This window comes from Trichosurus vulpecula, chromosome 6, assembly GCF_011100635.1.
Source record: "Trichosurus vulpecula isolate mTriVul1 chromosome 6, mTriVul1.pri, whole genome shotgun sequence".
Classification (NCBI taxonomy): Eukaryota; Metazoa; Chordata; class Mammalia; order Diprotodontia; family Phalangeridae; genus Trichosurus; species Trichosurus vulpecula.
In genome coordinates, this window is record NC_050578.1 from 59,086,552 (window position 1) to 59,109,549 (window position 22,998).

General features: G+C 37.7%; 1 protein-coding gene across 1 annotated transcript in view; it reads left to right on the plus strand.

The window, feature by feature from the left end:
• The first annotated feature begins 258 nt into the window (after positions 1 to 258).
• Positions 259 to 22,998, plus strand: part of BMPR1B (bone morphogenetic protein receptor type 1B) — a 210,160-nt gene continuing 187,420 nt past the window's right edge. The window contains exon 1 of the mRNA XM_036764077.1: positions 259 to 583. The gene's annotated coding sequence lies outside the window, so the exon portion shown is untranslated. The remainder of the gene's footprint in view (positions 584 to 22,998) is intronic.

Below are 22,998 nucleotides of genomic sequence, written 5' to 3' on the forward strand. Positions count from 1 at the left end.
GGCAGCGCTTCCTCTCCTCTCCCCACCTCTTCTCTCCACCTGCTTGGAGAAAGCCGTATTTCTTCAGACAGCCCTCATAATTGCCCTTCTGTGCCTGATTTGGGCCTCAAGAAAGGCCCACAGCATCTGTAAAGCTGGCAGCAAAATGGTATTTCCAGGCAGGCACAGGGTTGCAGGGGAGCGAGCCAATCGCCAGCTTTGTCTGAGCAGCTGAGAACTTCGCCCGTGTATGACCAGGGTGTTCAGTAACACAGACCTGAGCCCGGAGCGCAGTGCGCAGAGGAGAGCAGAGCCGAGAGGAGCTCAGCAAGTGTTAGGGTCAATATTTATAGACCACTACGTTCCCGGAGCAGCCTCCAAGAGAGGGCCAGGGCCAGGGCCAGGGCAGGCAGGCAGGCAAGGAGAAAAAGCCTTCGGTGCAGGGGAGGCCACTTGGACTTTGGATTACCACAGCTGAAAAAAAAAATGTCTTTTTGACTATGAGGTTCAAGCTTTCCCTGCTGAATCATAACAGTTTGGCACTGAGCTATGACAAGGGAGGAAAAAAAAAGGCTAAAAAAGCAAGTCTGCCTTGAGTCAGAAGGTAAGTCATTAGTGGACTCTTCACTTTTCTGGGCTCACTCACTGCCGTTTGCATCGCGAGGACCCGCTAGTGCTCTGGCTGGCCCGCTGCCTGAAGGAGAAGCGCTCTCTAGGCTGCCCAGTGGTGGGTGCACTGTTCTTTTGCAGTCGCATGCAGGGGGTGTGGGAGGGAGGGCGAAAGCACATCTGAATACCAGATTGCATGCCATTTCCTATCAGAAAGACCACACCGGTTCCTAATTACCCATCTCTCTTTGGGGCTGGGGGGAGGAATAGAAATAATTGAAACATCAGAATAACCAATTAGTAAATCCCTCCTAACCCTCAAGCTGGCATCAGTGCATATCCCGTAGAAGCATGTAAGAGTTTACAGATTTAAAATGTAATTTAAATGGAAAACTCTGAAGAATAGAATTGGGTTACAAGGGGAAGGTTCCAGAAATTTTGAGTATGTGTAGCAGACATTCTGAAATTAAGCTAGGTGTGCCAAAGTTGATAATTGGGTCCTACTCATTGCATAGATTCTGAGCATCAGGCAGAGATGAGATTTCAGAGTCATCTTTTTAACCCTTAGATGAAAGAAGTTCCAAAAGGCGCAGCACAGTACTGTTGACATGGTTCTCTACAAAATATGTAAAAGAACCCCCTCCCCCACTATAGCTTCCTGCCCATTACATACTTGACCTTTAAATGTCACTACTATACACTTTTAATTTCTTTGATGTTTTTCTGAGTTCCAGGGAATCATTAAAAATACCAAAGAGTTCAGGGAGCAAATTCATCGAAATGTATTTTCTCACTTCAACAGATCCTAAAATCTGTACATTTGTGTTTATGACATTTAGTTTTGAAGATAAATACTAAGACAAATACCTTTACTAAAAGGAAAGGGCCATAAGCATTAATGATCCATTGTTTAATGAATTATCTCCTGACATTACTGAAGCTTTTTTAAAAATTAAGGCAATCTGTACTTGGATATGTTTTTTCATATTTACATTATGAATGGTGACTGATGGTGTCTTTAGGAGGTGGGGTTAAATATAGTATCCCTTTATTTAAGTTAATTACAAAAAATTATGTTAAACTCTCTTTAAAGTTTGAATTAAGACAGTCTGGTGAGATGCACCAAAGAAGGGAATGATACTTTGTCTACTGTTAATCAGATGCTAATGTGTATGTATTACATATAGTGCATATTCAAAACCTAGCCATTCTGCAAATGGATGGGACCTGACAGTATAGTTAGCATTTACATAGCTCTTTAAGGTTTGCAAAGGACTTTACAAATATTTTCTTATTTTATCTTCTGAGTGACCCTAAGAATGGGTGCTATTATTATGCCCATTTAACAGATGAAAAAACTGAGGCAGATAGGTTAAGTGACTTGCCCAGGGTCACATAGCTAATAAGTTTTGGAGACTTAATCTTCCTGACTCCAGACTCAGAGCTGTCCACTATGCCCCCTAGTGTTATCAGACACAAACATCAGACAGATGTGTGAGCCCCTCCACAGGGGGAAAAAGTGTCTTATAAAATAGTAAAGGCAATTTTAATTGTTTTTTTTTGGTGGGGCAAAAAGCTTAATAAAGGTAACTTAAAAAAACCAATTGAAGATTTTAAAATCTTATTTAAAAATATCTTTCACCTCATTAAAACTGTTTTAATTTTTTTCTTTTACTCAACAAAAGTATTATTCTTTGAAAAATTCATTTTTAAATTTTGGAATCAAGGTGATTTTGGGGGGCAGGATTGGGGGGTCAAGGCCAAGTGCTGCTGACCAATGTGTCAGTCTCTGATTTAGGGTAAAATGATTTAATTGGGCACCTTTGACAGGACTATAGGAAAACATGAATGAGGGATGTATAGAAGAAGGTAGAAATGAGTTGCGGTCTGCATTGTCGAGAGATGTACCCACATTCATGAGGTAATAGAGCCATTGGTATGCACGCACATTCATAAACATATATACACATTTTCAAAGAACTGAAAATGCAACCATTGCTAACTTACATCAGAGATTTCTCCCTTAGAGCAACTTGTCTGTCTAACTTCCAGAACAAATCTTTTAATATACCCAGCCTAGATCATGTTTCTCTAAAGTGTTCCCAGACTAAAGTTGCAGTTACATTTTTTTATATTGTATTTTTAATTTTTATTTTATTTCTTGGGTCAGGCAGGGCTCACATTAATCCCCTTTCCCTTCACCCAACCTTCTTCCTTCTGATACCCTGTGATCATTTGGTCAGGAAATAAAGAACATTTAATAGCCACTGTAATACAGACAAGTCTCACATTCAAATTGGAGCTTTGACCAATAGAGTCAGGGCAGTTTTAATGCTGACAGTGTGGTGTTCGTGGTTGGATCTGCTCTGGGCAGTCTTCACACTAACAGTGTGGTGGTGGTAGTTGGATCTGCTCTGAGAAGTTTTAACACTGACAGTGTGTGGTAGTGGATGGATCTGCCTGGCACATGCCCCCTCATATCTCTTGCTCAGGGTGCATTACTGCTTCAGCTAGTACTGGTTATCATTTTTTTGTTCATAGTTTTTATTTTAAAATTCCATTATTTTAGTTTTTAAGACTTTGTTTACCCAAGTCCCTCAAGAATTATATCGTTTGCTGTTGTTGTTATTTTTTCCCTTAGTCTAAAGAGCTACCATGCTTCAAGAACACTGTGATTTGGAGTTTATCCTATGAAATGAGGAATTAACGGAAGCTTAAAGCGGAAGTGTTGCTCCTTTAGGAAGATTAATCCATTGGCAATGCAAAGGAATAGTTTGGAACGAGGAAAAGGCTAGAGGTAGAGAGGCCTTTCATCTTTGAATGTCCGATCCAATGATCATATTACCTCTGAAAGGTTGCTTAACTAGATGTGAGTTTCTGAGGCCTGAGCTATGGTGCTGGCAGTAGAAATGGAAAGGTAGAGACAGAAACTGGGGCTGTTACAAAGGATGTGGCAAATAAGAAGATTTGGTAACTGGTTGTAAGTTCAGATTTTGAGTAACTGGGGTATAGTGGTACTATTTTCTGGAAATAAAAAAAAAATCAGCACTAAATGATTTGGAAGGAAAGGCGATGAATACAATTTAGACATTTTGGGTTCAAGGTAGAAATGAGGTATCCAAATGGAAATATCCAGAAAAGGAAGACATTTGTTCATTTTTAGTGTTGTGGTATAGAACTGTAATTTCATCCATTAGGAAGCACCGATCACAATCTCTCTATGTCGTAGGAGGGAATCTTTATGACTTGATAAGACTAAAAACATTAATCACCTGGTAGTTAATGTTCTGGTGATGAACCTTTCCACACATGACAGACACGTAATTTATTGCCAAATCTGTACTTGATGTCTTCCAGCCTGGTAAAAGCTGGCAGATCTTGTGTTCCACTGACATCTTCTAGAACCCAGCATGATTCCATGTGATGATGAAGAGTTTGATTAAGACTTCAGTACAAATTCAGTGGCTATAGAATTTATTAATAATTTTTCACAATGACCAAAAAAGTTGTAGGACATCATTTTCATAAGCAAGCTCTTATTTATTGGCAAGGTAGCCACATTTGTCTTCAGCATCTTCGTTTTCCCCTTCCTGTGCCCCAGATTTACTCCAGTGTCTATTCAAGTATCCAACACATACATGTCTTTTCAAATGTTCTTGAACAAAAGGAAAAGATATAAGCCATGGCTGTCTTAACATGAATTCATCAGTATATGTGATTATGCCATAAAAGGTTTACTGCATTATTTAAGGAATTTCAGGCATTAGGTCAGATTTATAATGGAGATTTTTAGGCAGAAGCTCTTCCATGAACTCTTGAAATGGTCATCTAAGGTGTTCACATCCCACTTCCTGCAAGGACCTTCTCAGGTCCCTCTTCTTCTCCAATGCTAGAGCATTCTCTTTGAGTTTGCCTTCCATTTATACTATCTATCTATGTATCCATCCATCCATCCATCCATCCATCCATCCATCTATCTATCCATCCATCCTGCATTTGTATCTGTTTGTATCTGCAGTGTTTAGCACAGTGCCAGTCACATATTAAATGCTTAATAAATGCTTATTGACTGATATCTAAATAATTGACTAATTTTTTCAGTTTCCCTCAAAATATCTTCTGTGATATAAACACAGTCATTATATTTGAAAGATGTTTAAAAGCATGGTCAATTTGGGGGCATAAAAGCAATGTATTCTGAGCAATTTAGTCATTCAAGAAGTGTTTATTAAATGCCCTTTAATGAGCCAGGAACTCTCCTAGGTGCTGGGGATAGCAAAGACAAATTTAAAGTAGTTCCTGCCCCAAAGAAGCTTCTTGTTTTCTGATGGAAGTGGTATTTACGAAGTCACATTCAGCAGGAAGGGCACCCGAACTTGAGGCGTTAGGCTAGGCTTCCTGTAGCAGGTGTCACCCCAAGATTTGGGGTCAGTTAGAGATTTTGTGAGGCACAAGTGAGGAGGAAGTGCATTGGAGGCATGAAGGACAGTCACTTGTGTGGAGACAGATTGCTTGGAGATGTGATGCCATTAATGAGGCAGGGCAGGGAGACCAGTAGTGTTGTGATATATAGTATGCCTAAAGAAAAAAATGATAGGTAATAAACAAGCCTGGACTTGGAATGAGAAGAGATCTAAAAGTCAGAGAGGAATTTCTATTTTTTTTACTAGTGTTTCGAACAGCATTAAACCAGTGATTTAGAAATATCACTTTGGAAGCCATATGCAAGCTGGATTGGAGAAGGGGAGAGATGGGAGTCATGGAGACTAATTTGAAGGCTATTGAAGAAGACCAGGAGAAAGGATGGTGGTTGTGTGAATGAATAGCAGAGGATGATTTGTGGGTATATCGTGGAGACAGAATCAAGACTTGACAACTTAGTGGATGTGAGCAGTGAGGGAGAGGAAAGAGTAAAGGATGAAGTTTTAAATCTGGGTGACTCAAAGGATGGAGATCCTCTTTTGGAAATAGGCAAGTTAAGACAAGGGGAAGCTTGGGGGGATGGGAAGATAATACTCCTCTTTTGAACATGTTGAGTTTGATTTGCTTAAGGACATTTAGTTGGAAATGTCCAATTAGGTAGTTGGTAATACAGGACTGGTATTCAGGAGACAGACTATGACTCAGTGGAAAGATTTAAGGAGTCGTCTGCAAGGTGATGGTAGTTGAATGCATGGGACCTGCTGAGTTCACTTAGAATATCAAATGGGAAGAGGTCAGAGCCTTAAGGTGCAAGCACAAAAACGGTGAGAGGATGCAAAGTAGCATTGGAACTGAGAAAAGGCTCTCAGACTTGACACCTATGGGATCATTGGGTTGATGCTGGAAAATCCTTCCGATGAGATGTAGTATAATGAATAATCGATTCGAAGTCAGAAGACCTTTTCTAAGCAATAAAGAAGTTCAGTAATAGTTGGGATGAATCTCTAATAACCTGCCGGCTTCTTTTTTGAGTTACCCAGCTTTGGAGGTGAAGGAGGGGGAGGGGAGGAAATAAGCATTTATGAAGTACCTGCTAAGCACTTCATTACTTAATATTATCTCCCTTGATCCTCACTACAACCCTGGGAAGTCAGTACTATCATTGTCCTCATTTTACAGTTCAAGAAACTGAGGCAGATAGTTAAGTGACTTACCTAGGGTCATAAATCTAGGAAGTGTCTGAGGCTAGATTTGAACACAGATCTTCCTGACTCCAGGTCCAGTGCTCTATCCACTAAGCCACCTAACTGCTTCTGATGTCAGGAGTTCAGGCAAACTACTAGAATATGACCTTGTAAGCATACCATCATGCCTTTCAGTATTTGATGGATAAAGACAGACCTTTGACTGAGCTTGGTCCCATGAGAGAAGTTCACATGCATTAGCCTTGGTCCAGTTTATCATACTGATTCATAGTCATTTTAGGCTTTTTGGGGAGAAGAAATAGATTTGAATGAGGGAGGGAGAGAGAGACAGAGACAGAGAGCGCTGTTTCTGTCATCTTCAATTAGAGTTGGTAACAAGAATTTCCTCAGTTTCCCTGATTAATAAAGCTACATTAGTTTGCATCTAGGCTGTGTTCAGCATGATTTTTTTTCTAATCATTTTACCCTTTGTAGCTTAGTCTGTGTCTTCATTGACCTGATGGGAAGTAAATTATAATGTCCTGGTTTATTTTTATTTCATCCTTTTGGAACACTCGGATATGAAGTATGGCTTTTAATTAGCACAAACATTTTCCAAGTGCTCTGACTTGGAAAATTTTCTATCAGTATCTGTACTGATTAACAGGCTAATCTTTTATCCAAGCTAGATATTAGTATTGCTCCTCTGGTTTTCAAATTTTTGTTTCCTGCTTTTTATTAAAATGATGGTTTCAAATTCAGACTGCTCGGCAGCAGTATGGTATAACGAATTAATACTTTACCAGATGAGCTAAGTGTTTCTTCAGGTAGAATCCTCTCCCTTTGCTTGTTCGATCTCTATAGTTTTTTTAAAACTTAATTAAAATGATATATCTTTATTTCCAGGACTAGTTTTTCCTATTGACCTTGACATATATTTCTGTGTTTATTGTCAGGGCCCTGTAGCCCAATTGAGCTTGACAATAACAGAGAAAGAAAGCACGGTGACCCAGGACATGAAGTTCTACTGAGCTAATTCAAAGCTCTTTGAATATGGATTTTTTTCGTTTGAAATGAGCCAACCTGCGACCTGGAAAGTCAGTTGAGTTAATCATTAATGATTGAATTGGAATTCTTACATATTCTCATTAATAGAAAAAGACAATCCAGTTTAGAAATTTTTCCCCCTTCTTTACTGTAGGTCCAAATGTCTTGATCAGTAATCTGAATATAAAATAAGGCTACCCTAACCTATCTCCCTGGGCCCTCTGTGGTGACTTTATTGTCCTGGATTCAGTGTTCTTATACTTCATATTCACTTCAAAAGGAAAATACAATATAACTTGGCTTATTACTGTGATTTAAAGTTCTTCACTCACTATGTTTTCCCTAATGCTTGGGTGTTTCGTGATCAACGTGGCCACTCAAACCCTCTCCTGGAAGCAGAGAGATGTGTATGTATTATTTTTAATCTCAGATATGATGCCATTAGAATAAAGTATTTAAGGAGGCATGTGTCTGAATGATGTTGGCCCCAGCATTCTGAGTATCATTTTTTAGCAGCTCATCAGAGGATGCTTCTGGCAAATGTCAGGACCTGCATGCCACAAGCTTGGTCAACTTGCCTTGAATATGGGAAGGTGCAGGAGTATGAACCATCAAAGAAGATTAAGACTGAGCAGAAAAGTGAAGATGGAAGCAGGAAGAAAGAAGAATGGCTGTTGTTTCTTTAGTACTCGATGATGAGGGATCAGTTTTGCTATTGTGCACCAAATTTCCCATCACTGGACAGCAATGGTGCTATTTTTAGCCAAATTGTAATCATAATGTAGCCTAAGTATTAATGCTAAAAACAGTCTTGCAAAAAAAAACTCCCCCAAATTAAGAAACGTAAATATTTTTCCAGATGAATTAACCCATGGGTAGCTGTGCCCGAAATGGCTCCTCTGACTAGGTTCAGAACTATTCAAGGTAACTCTTACTACCTCCTGCCTAAATGAATCTACTCCTTTCAGACCACTTAGAATTTAACACATGATCTCATTTAATAGTGAGAACAAGAACAATTTACTTAAAATAGAAAGCATTGTGATATCAAGGAAGTATCAAATGACAAATAGAATCTAATGTCGGAAACATTATCACTATCTGGAAGTGCCTTCTCCCCTCAGATAACTAAGGTTATGAAGTTCCAAGTCTGGTCCAATGGCTCTCTATGCCTTTCTCTTGTAGCTCATCCTTCTTACATTTCATCTCTGTCATCCTCACTCTCTGCTTGGCAGCTAGTTTCGTTCCACTAGTATGGTAGGCAACCACTATCATTAAATTTAAAATATATTTTTATTGGTACCTTTTTAAAAAAAGAGATTTCCTATTTTGTTCTTCCCTCCCAGAGAGTCATTTTTAAATAGGGATTCTTAACATGGACTCTTTGGATGTAGGTTTTTAAAAAACTATAATGTTAACTGTATTTTGATATAATTGTTTCTTTTATAACATTTATTTTATTCACATGAAAACATTATTAGAGGAATGCATAGGTTTCATCAGACTGCCAAAGAGGGTCCATGACACAAAAAAGGTTAAGGACCCCTGATTTATAACTAATAATTTTTTAAAAAGAAAAATGAGGAAAAAGAAAAAAATCAGTAGAAGCAATCAGTTGGTTGAAAAAAATTGATATCATATCAGTTATTCCATATCTCTGGATCACCTCTCCTCTCTACTTACAAAGGAGGACATGTCTTCTCATTCATATTTTTCTTTGGGGTTCAATTTTTTTTTAAATTTTGCAACACTTATTTTTGGTAATTTTATTGTTGTTTTTCTATTCCATTTATAATATTGTTGTCATTATGTCTGTTAGTTTTCTGCTTTCATTTTCCACATTTTTCTGTATTCATCATATTGATTGTTTCTTATAGGGCAGTACTATTCCTTCATATTCATTTACCTCAATTTGTTTAACTATTCCACAGTTGATGGGCATTTTGTTTCCAATTCTTTACTACCAGAAAAAAGTACTTATTGGGTATATAGAGAGTATGTATTTGATACACACACACACATACATATATACATATGTATGTATGTATACATGCATATGTATGTATACATACACACACACATATATATACATACACATATACATATACATACACACACCCACACACACCCACACACACCCATATATAGTTAGTGACCTCCTTGGAATATATACCTAACAGTGTAATATCTGGATTAAGGAGTATAGACTTTTTAGTTACTTTATTTGCATAATTCCAAATTGTGCTAATTCACAGCTCTACCAACATTGCATTAGTCAACCCATCTTTTTACAACCCCATTTAATATTGACTGTTTCAACATTTCTCCTCTTTGCCAATTTTGGTGGATTTGAGATAAAACTTCATCGTTTTTAAAAATGTACATTTCTTTTATTTGTGATGTGGAGCCTTCTCCCATATGGTAATAGTTCTCTATTCTTTTAATAGCTGTTCATATCATTTGAATGCTTATCTAATGAGAAATGGCTTTTGTGTATATGCCTATGTATATGGGTGTATATATATATTTATATATGTATATGTATGTATGTATACATGTATATATGTATATGTGTGTAAGTTGCCTATCTTGGCTACCATGCCGTATCTAAAAATTTGATATAAAAATTCTCCCTTCCCACAAACATTTAACTGCTTCTCATCCTAGATGTATTAATTTTGTTTATGCAGGAACCTCCTATTTCATATAATCAAAAACACCTATTTTTGTTTTTTATGATTACCTTTATATCTTTTTTATTAAGAATTTGCATCTTCTGCCACACTGAAATATATGTGATCTTCTCTTCTCATTTTTGGAATCATCTTTAATATTCGAGAAATGTATTCCATTGTAATTTATTATAGAATATAGTGTAAGATGTTCTAATCTTGATTTCTGCCTGACTGCTTTCTAGCTTTCCCAGCAGATCTTATTAAATTGAGAGTTACCTGTCTATGTCTTTTGTTGAGTTTCTCCTATCTGTTGGCATCTTCCCTTCTGTCTTCAAAATATGGCTATGTTTAAAGATAAAAATTTAAAATTTAACCCTTGATCCTTCTGTTCTTGTAAGGCATTTTCCCTCCCTTTCATAGTTAAACTATTTTTTTAAGGTCGTTACTCTTACCTCTCATTTCCCTACCTCCCACTAACTTCTCAACCCCTTGAAATTTGGCTTACAGCATCATTGCTTTATCGAAACTGCTCACTCTGTTACCAGTGTTATTTTCTCAGACTTTATATTTTTAACCACTACAGCTTTTTATATAATTGAGTAGCCCTTCCTTCTGGATCCTCTGGCCTTCCTTGGCTTGGGTGAAACCGTTTTGTCTTGATTTTATTTGCATGGGTGTCTTCAAAGGCTCTGTCCTTAGTTTTCATCTTTTCTCTATCATGATAATCCCTTTAGTTTTCTTGGGTTCACTTATCTATTAAATTCCAAATCTATATATCCAGTCATAGTCTCTCAACTTAATTCTAATTGGCTATCACCAACTAGCCCGCTAAACATATCCATCTAGGTGTTCCATCTAGAAGTTAACAAGTCCAAAACAGTAGCCATCGCATCCTTTCTTAAAAGCATCCCTACTCCAGATTTCCTTACTTTTGGAAGTCACTACCATCCTTTTCGTCACTCTGATTTCCAAACCCAAAATGTTCCTCAGCTATTTCTTTTCCCTCACCTTTCATTTCCAGTCAGCTGCCAAGTCTTTTAAATACTACCTCCAATTAAAATGCCTGTCACTTCTCTCTTTTCTTTACACTCATAGTGTCCTAATTAGATGGTTTCCAAAGAAAACTCTGTGTTAGTTCTGAGGAGAAAAGTGCTTATTGAGTGAGGCATCAGGGAAAATTTTACAGAGGTCCTGGCCCTTCAGTTTTTTTTAAGGATACTATACTAAGACAATTTAAAGTATAGAGAATATGTGAACAAGTATATGGAGTAGTGAAGACTCAGTTGGTGTTCAGGCGCAGAGAATAGAGAATATTCCAATTTATTGATGAATAAAGTGTACAAAAGTTATGGAATATCTGGAAGGGTAGGATGGCTCTAGATTATAGAAAGGCCAGAATGCAAAGCAAGAGCATTGAAATTTTTGGGCATTGAATATTTTACCAGTGCAATGACATAACCAGATTTATGCCAAAGAAAGTTTCTCTTCCTACTCCCCTCCCCTGTCATTTGTAAGCTGGAAGGTTTGGAATAGGAAGCAAGTGGAAGCTGGAATAAAATCAGGAGTAGACTTTTTAGGATTAAAGAGCCGATCATGTTGTAAGCATTTGGGAAAGAAACATTAATGTTGGAAAAAAAACTGAAGATAATTCTAAATAACTGGAGAAATATTAATTGCTCATGGGTAGCCTAAGCCAATATGATAAAAATGACAGTACTACCTAAATTAAAATATAACAAAATTTGTCTGAAAGAACAAAAGAATATCAGGGGAACCAATGACAAAATGCAAAGAAAATGGCATCTAGAAGGATTAGATCTCAAACTATATCACAAAATTGTAATCATCAAAACAGTTCAGTAACAGATAACAAATAGAGTGGTCAATCAGTGGAGAAAATTAGTACACAGTATATGGAAGCAAATAAACACAGTAACTATTTGAGAAATCCAAAGGTCCTAGCTGTGCCCCCAAAGCTATTAGACTGTACATACCCTTTGACCCAGCAATACTGCTGCTACATCTGTACCTTAAAGAGATCAAAGAAAGAGGTAAAGGACCCACATATACAAAAAATATTTATAGCACCTCTTTTGTAGTGTCAGAGAATTGGGAACTGAGGGGCTATCCGTCATTTGGGGAATGGTTGAACAAGTCATGGTATATAAATGTGATGATTTTGGGAAGACTCTAGCAACTGATACAAAATGAAGTGAACAGAATAAGCAGAACAATTTACATGTTAACCATAATATTGTAAAGATAATCAATTGTAATAGACTTAGTAACTGATCAATGCAGTGACTCCCCCTGCCCCTATAATTCCAGAGGACTCATGTCAAAAAATAGTATCCATCTTCAGATAAAGAACTTGATGGTCAAAGTGTAGATTGCAGTATTCTCTCTCTCTCTCTCTCTCTCTCTCTCTCTCTCTCTCTCTCTCTCTCCTTTTTTTCAGAATATAGCTAATGTGGAAATTTGCATGACTTTATATTCGTAATGGGGTTTGTATTTATTGCCTTCTCGATGGGTATGGGAAGGATGGGGAGAGTGAGAATTTGGACCAGAAAATAAAATAAGTTGGATTTAAAAATTGATGAAACAGTTCATTAACACACTTATTAAGTCCTGATTTTGTGCCAGCCACTGGCCTAATCTCTGGGGATACAAAGAAAAAGCAGAAACAAGTTTCTGATCTCAAGAATCTTGTAGTGTAATGGGAGAAATAACATATATATATATATAAATCAGTAAAGACAAGATACATAGAGAGCAGATACATTTAACTGCTTCTCATCCTAGATGTATTAATTTTGTTTATACAAAGTCATTTGAGAGGGAATAGGAAAAGCCTATGAAAAGTAGCATTTGAACTGAATTTTAGAGAAAACCATGGATTCTGAGAGGTAGAAGTGGCAAGAAGAGAGGTCATCCCAGGCTTCAGGGATAGCCAGGGCAGAGACATGCAGATGGAAGATGGAATTTGCATTGAGTGCTGTGTCTGGAGTGAGGAAGACTAATTCAAATTGAGCCTCAGATAATACTGAGTAGCTTTGTAACCCTGGACATCACTCAACCTCTGTTTGCTTCAATTCTCACTTGTGAAGTGCGGATAATAATGTAACATATCTCCCAGGGTTGTTGCGAGGATCAAATGAGATAATGTTTGTAAAGACTTAGCACAGTGCTTGGTATACAGTAGGTGTTATATTAATGCTAATGATGATGATGAACAGGATTAGGCTAGTATAGCTTAGACTCCAGCTGCAGATCAAAATACAGTTGGGAAATAATTAACAAAGTAAAAACATAATATGACGTAGATAATGTTAATATGTGGTTTTTGAAGTTAATATGATATGCTCAGGGATCCTTATGTATGGTTTAGTTCACCAGATTCTATTTGAATTTGACACGACTGTCTTAGAGTACATGGAAAGAAGTAATGTATGAGAAGACTGCAGGCATTAGCATTGAGGAGAGGTTTGATATAGTTTTAAGTAGTGAGATAGGAAGATGATAAAAGCTTCTTAGAAATAGTCAAGTAGCTGCAAGGAGGGTGAAGTTGAGAATTATTTATCTCAGTATTGTTGTAAGTAAAATGAAGTTGATTTTGTACCTTCCTTGTTTCTTTTCTGTATGGGTCCAGAATGAATGCATTCTCACCCTGTGCGTGACTACAGGGGTGATGTTAGATTTTTTGAGAAATTTGCTCCGCTTGGCACCAGAGAGCAGAACTAGGAGCAACAGGTAGATGTTGCAGAAAGGCAACTTTAGGCTTTAGATGAGTATGTTTTTCCTTCCAACACAAACTGTGCAGAAGTCAAATGGGTGGCTTGGACAAAGAGCTGCGTTCCCTAATGGGAAGCTCTTAAAGAAGTCTGTGAAGAGAAATGTTATTCTGGAACTTCTGCTGTGTGTTCACCAAACATGTTCCTCACTCCCTTTGTACTTTGTGCCCGCTCTTTCCATGAATCCCGTGTATGTTAATGGGAGCATTGCCCCAGGCTGTTTTTATAACCACTCTCTGCTGCTGTACCATCTGAGTAATTTGGGGGGGGTCGCTAAAAAGCTAATAATCTGATTGATTATGAATGAGAAGCAAGTTGGTGGTAGCTTGTGAGCAACAGTTTTTGCAACTCAACCCCTGGGTTAAACGTCGAATCCTGAGAGTAGTAATCAGCTGCTTTCCAGGCATCTAGCCCATCGATGTGAATGAGTCTTTGGGAAGTGAGTTCTGAGAGGGTGATATATATGCGAAGCATGTTGCAAACTTTGCAGCACTATACAAATGTCAGATAATATTATAATGAGGAGCCAAGGTTATAGATTCTTATTATTCCTGATTTGATTAATGTAAGGATTCTTTGATTTGTGGATCCTTAAAAGAATCATGGGGAAGCCACCCCACTCTCATGTTCTTGGATGCCTGATGGGCTTTGGAATCTTCATTGCAAGCCTCGAGAACCCTAAAAGGCCACAGTGGAAGATGTGGTGTGTCTGAAGAACTTCTCTACCAACAAAGATTCTGTTAATAAAACAAGAGGTTTGAAGTCTTCTTAGAGCACTCAAAGCCTGCATTTCCATTTAATATTTACTTTATCTAAACCCACATAAGGGCTTCAGGCCATAACAGTTTGTTCAAGATCAACAATAATATGTTGGCAATTCATTGATTTTCATGGAACCATGGAAAAGGCCAACAATGTGAAATGAGTATACTGGTGTACGTGCTTGCCTTGTTCCCGCTATGTATAAATACCAACAAAGTAACCTCAGCTCCTCTAGGAAAAAGGTAGATTAGTCGGGGTAGGGTTAGGAGCTAGAGAGCTGTGTATTTTTTTTTATTAAGAAAGGATAAGACATTAAAAAACACACTTTTCATTGAGGGAGCAAATTTCCTATTTATGCCCCATATTCACTTTATTAAGTTTATTCTAATGACACATACGTCTTGCCTGCCTTCCAGAGGCTTTACTGACTTGCATTCTGTATCTCCCATTGAAGAAAAGGTGTCCATATTGTACAGAATCAGTGTCAAGTTGATGACTTTTGTCCCTTAAAAGTGTTGGATATCTATAGTGTTTTCTTGGTGTAAATGAAAACAAAGCCTTAATTTCTATCAGAAAGGGAGTAAATAAGGGATGCCAGTTAGCTGACTTTCTTCCAGGCATGTAGGGGTAAATTTGTTATGCCATGTATTGTTCATTAAGCTTGCAGATAATATGGAACAAACTGTCCAATAATCCAGGTATGATATATAGAATCAGTGTGTTTCCCCTGCCTACTCTCCTTCCAGCATTAATTCACGAGTTAGTTCCTCTTCTTTACTTTGGAGTCTTCTCTCATGCCACCCTCTTTAGATTTCATTCAGTTCAGTTCTACAAGCCATTTCATGTTAAGGGCATTGCCCTGGGTAATGGAAATATAAAAAGGAAAAGCAATCCAGTTCTTGCCCTCAAAAATTTATAATTAGATTGTAAATTTTATTATTAGGATTACTACAACAGGTAAAATATAATTTCAAAATTCCCTTGGCACTTTATTATTACTAATGAAATTAATGCCCTTGGATATCGTACAAAATTGAATCCAACCTTATACCAAATTATGTTCTAGAACAAATAGTTTTGCAGTGAGATTATGGTATTTTGACATGAAATTATAAAACATCAGTTTAAAAAAAATTTGGAGGGGGCATCTCAATGTGTAGAGACTGCAAACAATTCTTATATTCTGTGGTATTTGGTAAAATAGGAATTTGTTCAGACTCCATGCTCTAAATATTACCTGAATTTCCACATGAGCACAAAGATTGTCTTAAAGTATTGAGATATTTGGGGTTTTGTTTCTGTAAATGAGTAAATAAAATGGAACTTTATTTTAGATAGGCTTTTTTGGTCCTTAACTTTGACTATTTGGAAAGCACTTCCTACTGTTCTCTTCTTGCTTGACCCATTTGGAAAAATCAATCCAGTTGAATTCAACAAGTTTTTATTAAGTGCCTACTATTGCAAGGTCACAGGGATTCTAACCAAAATAGGCCCTGTCATCAAGGAGTTTACATGGGGGAAAGGAGATGCAAAAAGAACAGTTAATTAAATATATATATATATATATATATATATATATATATATATATATATATATACACACACACATACATACATACACACATATATACACATTATATGTGTGTATGTATATACACATACATATATACATGTATGTGTGTGTATGTGTATGTATATGTATGTATATGTATATAATTGGGCATGGGAGGAGCATTCCCAACAGCATCAGAAAAGGCCTTGGGTTAGATATAGGTGGCCTCACAGTCTATTCTTGAAGGGAGGCAGATATTCTTATAGGTGGAGGAGAGGAGCAGTAATATTCCCGAAAAGCCTACGCAAAGTTATGGAGGTAGAATATAAAATGTTATATACAGGGAACAACAAATAGGTCTCTGTGTTTGGGAAATGAGATATGTAATGAGGAGTAATGTATGATCAGTTTGGAAATGATAAGCAGGAGACAGATTTTGTGAGAAGTCTTAAATATTCAGCATGAGAGGTTGTACTTTATAATGGAGGTCGCTTTCATAGGGAGCCACGGAATTTTCTTGAGTGGAGGAGTGACAGAGGCAGGCCTATGCTTTAGGAATATTATTTTGTTTTGGAGAATAGAGAAGGTAGGCAGGTGGGTAACAAGAATCAATAAGCACTGTCTATATGCCAGTTTCCCAAATGGAGGCCTCAGTAAGGACATCACCAATGGGAGGTAGGAGCCTCCATGGTGGAGGGGGGCAATCCAGCAGGAGGATGTCCTTGCACAATGGACCAGATCTCTCATGATATTGGCCCACGAATGGTGGTTGCCTTCCCAGCTTGGGCAAAATGGGGGAAAAAATCAACCCAAAAAACTTGTAGAGAGCTGAAAACCAGCTTTGGCCAATGAAATGCAATGAATTCCATTTCAATAAGATATGTTGTTGTTATTCTAAAAGACGTACTTGCGAAAGAACCTTCGATTAGGTCTTGTCTTACTAGCTTAAACATTTAACCCCTTAAAGTACATTGGTAAGAATGTGCCAGTGTTATGATTTTGATATGAACAATAGTTCAATGTCTTCAGCAAGCTGTCAAGATATTTTCATTGATTTTGTATTAATATTGGAGCAAAGACAGTCATTTTTAGTGCTTTTACAGCTGTGAAAACACGCCTATTACAAAAACAGACTAAACTGTATCACAGGGTTCCTGGTGCCAGCAGCGTTTTAATGCTTCATTATGGACCCAACATTTAAAACATCTGTCCTTCATTTAGCATATTATAAGTAAGGGTTTTTTTTTAATAGCACAGACAAAATTAGAAGGATTTACACGAAGATGATGTTTCTGTAGGTAGGTTGGGGAAAGGAGCAAATTTTCTCTGAGAAAAATTATTTCTTAATAATTTATAGCATTTGGGTTGGTATTCCAGTGTCTCCCATAAAACTAAGCAGTCATCTTACAGAAATGACCAGTGGAATCCATGGTTATGACAAGAAAATATTTTTAAAGCATTCCTGAAGGAATACATTTTATAATCATCTTGGAAAAAAAGAACAAATAGGAAAGGAAGGTAGTTCTGCCATGTTTTGTTCTGGTTTTCTTTTTTGACCCTCTTACTTGATTCTCTGCCTTGAGAACCTGGCACAGTGATTTGCACAAATTCACTCCCTACATATTTGTTGTCTGCAAACTTTTTAACTGGTCAGGAAGTCACAGCTTCCAGGGAATAAATGTGTGGTGCTATTGGTGAATTCTGATGGACCAAACTAACTTATGATGTAATATACAATTTTTGGTATTTATTTGGTATTTATTTTCATAGGAAATGCACTGGAAAGATATTTCACAGACTTGATCATATGAAAAGAGTAATATTCTGTTAGTTATGGCCATTTCTTTAGGTCCTAGTTCCTCATGGATTCTTCATCAAATTATATTTGTTATTTTAAGTATGTATGATGTGCAGGTATGCATGCTCCCTTTATGTGTGCAACTCACAACCCTCTCAACTCTTCAGTAAAAAAAAAAAGACAACAGATTTTTTTTCAGTCTCTTGTGTCCTGTTCCCCTTTGGCAGTCTGATGGATCTTATGAACTCCTTCTTAGAATAACATTTTTACGTGCATAAAATACACAGAATAAGAAGGGAAATTTATCAAACTGAAATACAATTATTAAAATATATGTTTTTAAATTGTAAATTTATTTTTTTATTTTTGGTTTACAACACGCAGTTCCATAAGTTTTGGGGTTCCAAATTTTCTCTCCTTTCCTCTCCACCCCAAATGGCATGTAATCCAGTGTAGGTTCTACATATACCTTCACGTTTAACTTATTTACTTAGTAGTCTAATTGTAAAGAAGAATTATAACCAATGTAACGAATCATGAGGAAGAAAAAATGAAACCAAAAAAGAAAGGACAAAAAGAGAGCAAATAGTTTTCTTCAATCTGCATTCAGACTCCATAATTCTTTCTCTGGATGTGCATAGCTTTTTCCATCATGAGTCTTTTGGAGCTGTCTTTGAACCTTGCATTGATGAGAAGAGCCAAGTCTATCAAAGTTAGTCCTTACAGATGCTGTGTGTCTGTAATCATGTATAATGTTCTCCTGCTTCTGCTCCCCTCACTCAGCATCAGTTCATATAAGTCTTTCCAGGTTATAATGAAGTCTGTCTGCTCCTCATTTCTTATAGCACAGTAGTATTCCATTACATCCATATACCACAACTTATTTGGCCATTCCCCAATTGATGGGCATCGCCTTAATTTCCAATTCTTTGCCACCACAAAAAGAGCTGCTATAAATATTTTTGTACATGGGGTCCATTTTATTAATATATATTTTTTTAAAAAAATTCCCAAACCACAGGTTACAACTCCTTATGTAGATGACTTTGTGAGTTACTGTGGCCAAACATAATCGTCACTTAGATGGGGGTCCCACCTTAAGGTTCTGAGCTTTTTTGAACCTGGTTGGGTTGGTTCCCAGGAAGCAGTTAATATAATCCATTGCTAGGACTAGAAGCCATTTGAGCTTGGTGGTAGGTCTATCCAAGTTTGCACTCCACCGACATAGTCTTCTAAAACCCAGGGTCTCCTCCAAACCATCATCAGTTATGTAAATAATATTTTAGTCCTGCCTTTTTTTTGGCCTTGTAATGTGAATCAAGCTCCTCAAAGTAATGAAGGTCAGCACCAACTCAGCAACTTCCTGACTTAGGAGAGTTGCCTGTGGAACTGAGAGGTAATGTGATTTGCCCAAATGATGAAAGCAGTATTTATCACAGATGGGTCTTGAACTCTGGTCTTGCTGGTTGTCCCTCTCCTATCTCTTTCAGTCCTGTTTATCTGGATAAAATTACTTGTACCTAGTACTCTTCTTCATAAGTTCAGAAGTATTTTCCCATGTCTATTATTTATGAAGAATAGCTGAGGACTAGGGAAATGAAATCTATTGAATATTTGACACAGTCTGACCTTTGCAGAGATCTCTTCCAGGAAAATTACATGGATTCTAAGAATGAATAAATTATATGAGAAGCTGTGTACTAGCACTGACTTTTTCTGGGATAGAAGTACCCATTCTTTGGTAATTATAAACACAGTTTAAGATTTTCATATCAACCCTGATTTTAGGTGAAACCCTTCTTTATGCTGTATTTCTTTCTATCTGTAGCTCTTAGCATAATGCCCAGCATATAGTAAGTATTTATTACATTTTTTAATTGGTTAATATGTTTGTGGTTTAGTCTGAGGCATGTCTCAGTTGTCTCTTGACCTTTCCTTCCGTGAATGGTTCAGTTCTCTATAGAAAATACTTTCTAAGAATGTAACAGAAGTCAGCTTTTCTTTATGTCAAGGTAAAACATATGGAAATAGTATAGATAACAAATAAATAAGATATAAATAGAGAAGGAAATTCTAGTGGGTAATGATGCTATTCAGCCAGGAAGATGAGAGGGTGGGAAGGAGATAATTTCATCTTGTCCCACAGTGTGGCAAATAGATCTATTCAGACAGCAAATTTGGTTCAGGCAGACTACTTCTTAAAGGGAGCAGTGAGCCAGATAGGGGTCCATCTAGTCGCAATTCTATCTGGTTTGGGGTAGCAGCTCCCTTCCTTGATAATCACTTACAGCTAGTGCCTTTCCATCCCTGCACCTCTCCTCTCTGCAGAGAGTCAAAACTCTCCTGCTCAGTCGTGCTTCCATGTCCATGATGCTTCAGTCTCTCCCCCATACCTACTTGCTTGAGGCTGGTTTCAGAGGTTGGGGGGAATCCTCTCCCATAAGAAACAGTGCTTTGGAATTCTGAGTAAAAATTAAAGAATTATGAGGACTAAGGAATGATGACTTTGGAAAGAAAACTGGGTTTGATTCTATTTTACATGGATCTCCCTTTTATATTTATTGTCCCTCCCAAATAAGTTAGACATTTACATATGTTTGTGTAGTTTTCTTTCCTACAGAATATCAAGTTCTTTGTATATTTATTTTATTTGTTCCTTTTCCATAGTTTAGCATGGTTTTGGGCTATATACATCCCCTTTCAGGCCTTCAGAGTAAATCTTCAACTCCTCATTCTATCTTACCACATTTATCCTGTCATTTACCAGAGTTCATCTTTTTGGTTTTTATCTGAATAGCAGTTGTTTCTGCTTCTCAACTCAGATGGCCAAGACCCCAGTTTAAGCCCTTGTAACCTCAGTTACAGTATTTTCCTAACTGGCCTTCTCCCTAATCCATCCTCCACAAAACTGCCAAAATGATTTTGCCAAAGCCTTGGTCTATCAAGGTAATGCCCTTACTCACTAAAAATCCGGTGGTTCCCTATTACCTCTCACATTAAATAACAACACTTCTCTGCAATTTAAAAACCCTTTCTCACCCTGGCTTCTACCACCTTTTCCAGCTTTATTAGAAATCATTTTCTTTTATATACTCTATAGTTTAGCCAAACTAGCATTCTTGTTGCTACCCAGATATGACTGTCTGTGTCACCGTAAAGGCTAGCCCATTCCTTCAATGTAAGTCAGCACCTTCTCTGTGACTTAGAAAGTTGCCCAGATGGCCAAGAAGTTAAGTGACCTGCCCAAGGTCATGCAAAGAGCATGTGTGAGGGGTGGTCTTGAACCTAGTTGCTCTGAGGCCAATTCCCTGACCACCACACCAAGGTGATTCTTGTAGTTTGTCAATACTTGCAGAAATATCTGTGGTCTTCCTGATAGATTGTAAGCTCCTTAAAGTCAGGGACTGTTTCACATCTATCCTTCAATTACCTGCACTTAGCAACATTTTTGTTGTTGTTCAGTTGTTTCAGTCATGTCCACCTCCTCATGACTGCACCTGGGGTTTTCTTGGCAAAGGTACAGTTTGCCATTTCCTTTTCCAGCTCATTTTATAGATGAGGAAACTGAGGCAAGCAGGGTTAAGTGACTTTCCCAGGGTCAAACAGCTAGTAAGTGTCTGAGGTCAGATTTGAACTTAGAAAGACGAGTCTTCCTGAGTCCAGATCCAGCACTTGATCCATTGTGCCACCTAGCTGCCTGTCCTTAGCACTTAGTAGCATAGTGTCCAGTAAATGAGATATTTAATAATGACTGTTACTTAATCCTTCTCAACTGGGGACAGTGCTTTCCAACTCCATTAGGGCGGTAAGTGTACACATATAGGGGAAAAGCGTTGGGGCAAGAAGGTGTACCTCAATTACGTTTTCTAAGACAGTGGTATATTCCAATATCAGTGGAGGTAAAGGGAGAACACTCTAGTCCAGAATTTTCCTCCTCTCTCCATCCTCCTCCCTGCCGAACACTTGAGTAGTTTGGTGGGACCTTTCATTGAGGTTGGAGGTTGGAGAGAAAACAGATTTTAGCCAGTTCTTATAAACCTAGAATTGTGGCATATGTCATCCAACTTCCCCATTTTATAGGTGAGGATATGGGACCCAGAGAAATGATGAACTCCCCAAGACTGTATAATCAAAGGCAGAGCAGGACTGAGAATTCTGAAATACTGATTGTTGGTATTTTCTGGTCAGCCATGATTCTTCTTTTCATGACATTTCCATCTTCTCAAGGCCTTGAATCCTGTCTGTGTTCTTTTCTTACCTGAACTTGGTCTGAATACCAGAGAGCAACCCTTAATGAGATTTGGTCACTTGGAGAAGAGGCAGGCAGGGTTAGGAAGATGGCTGGAGATGTGGACATCAGTCATTCTGTCACTAAATGTTCATTGAGCACCCTGGGTAAATCTATCCCTAGGTTTTGATATGACAGACAGATGCCTTATGCCATTTGAGCTGTGATAATTGACAGGAAAAGCACTATTTAGGGTCATTGTTGTTTGTCCTTCATTCTTGAAGGGGACCCTGACTTGCAATTGAATTAGATTTAAGTGAGGGAGGGCTGTGCAAAGGTACCAGCATGAATTTCTCCTCCAGAGGCATCTGCGCACAGTGGCAAAATATAGATCAGGACAACTGGAGATTTGGGGTACCTTCTATGGAGGGGTGAACCATATGAATCGAAGCTACTGAAATAATAGTTGTGCAAATACTCAGAAAGCTGTACACGGATACAGTATGCGGATGATGATAATGTGCTTTGTATACCCCATTATTGTACTCTTGTGGCCTGGTGAACTTTGTTGGCTTTCTGCTCCATTTCAAGGGTATTGTTTGGCAAATGAAGTCTTATTCAGAGCACTTCAATCTTAGAAGTATTTTTTAAAATGTCTGGTTTATGTGTCTTCTATAAGTCTGTTACATTAGTTGTGATACGCTGTGTTCCCTGGATATTCTTACTTAATTATCTAATGGTAAAGAAGGTAAAATTCATTCTAACTGCTGTTTTTGGAGGGAGTGTGGTCCTCTATAGAAACCCCTTATGGGAGTATCTCCTCCATCAATACAGTTTATAGTCTTAATTCATTGTCTGGGGAGCATTGAGGGGCTGAGACTTGCCTAGGATTATACAGCCATAAAGTCAACTAGAAATCCTGAGAGAAATTAAAGCAAGGATGATTTGTCT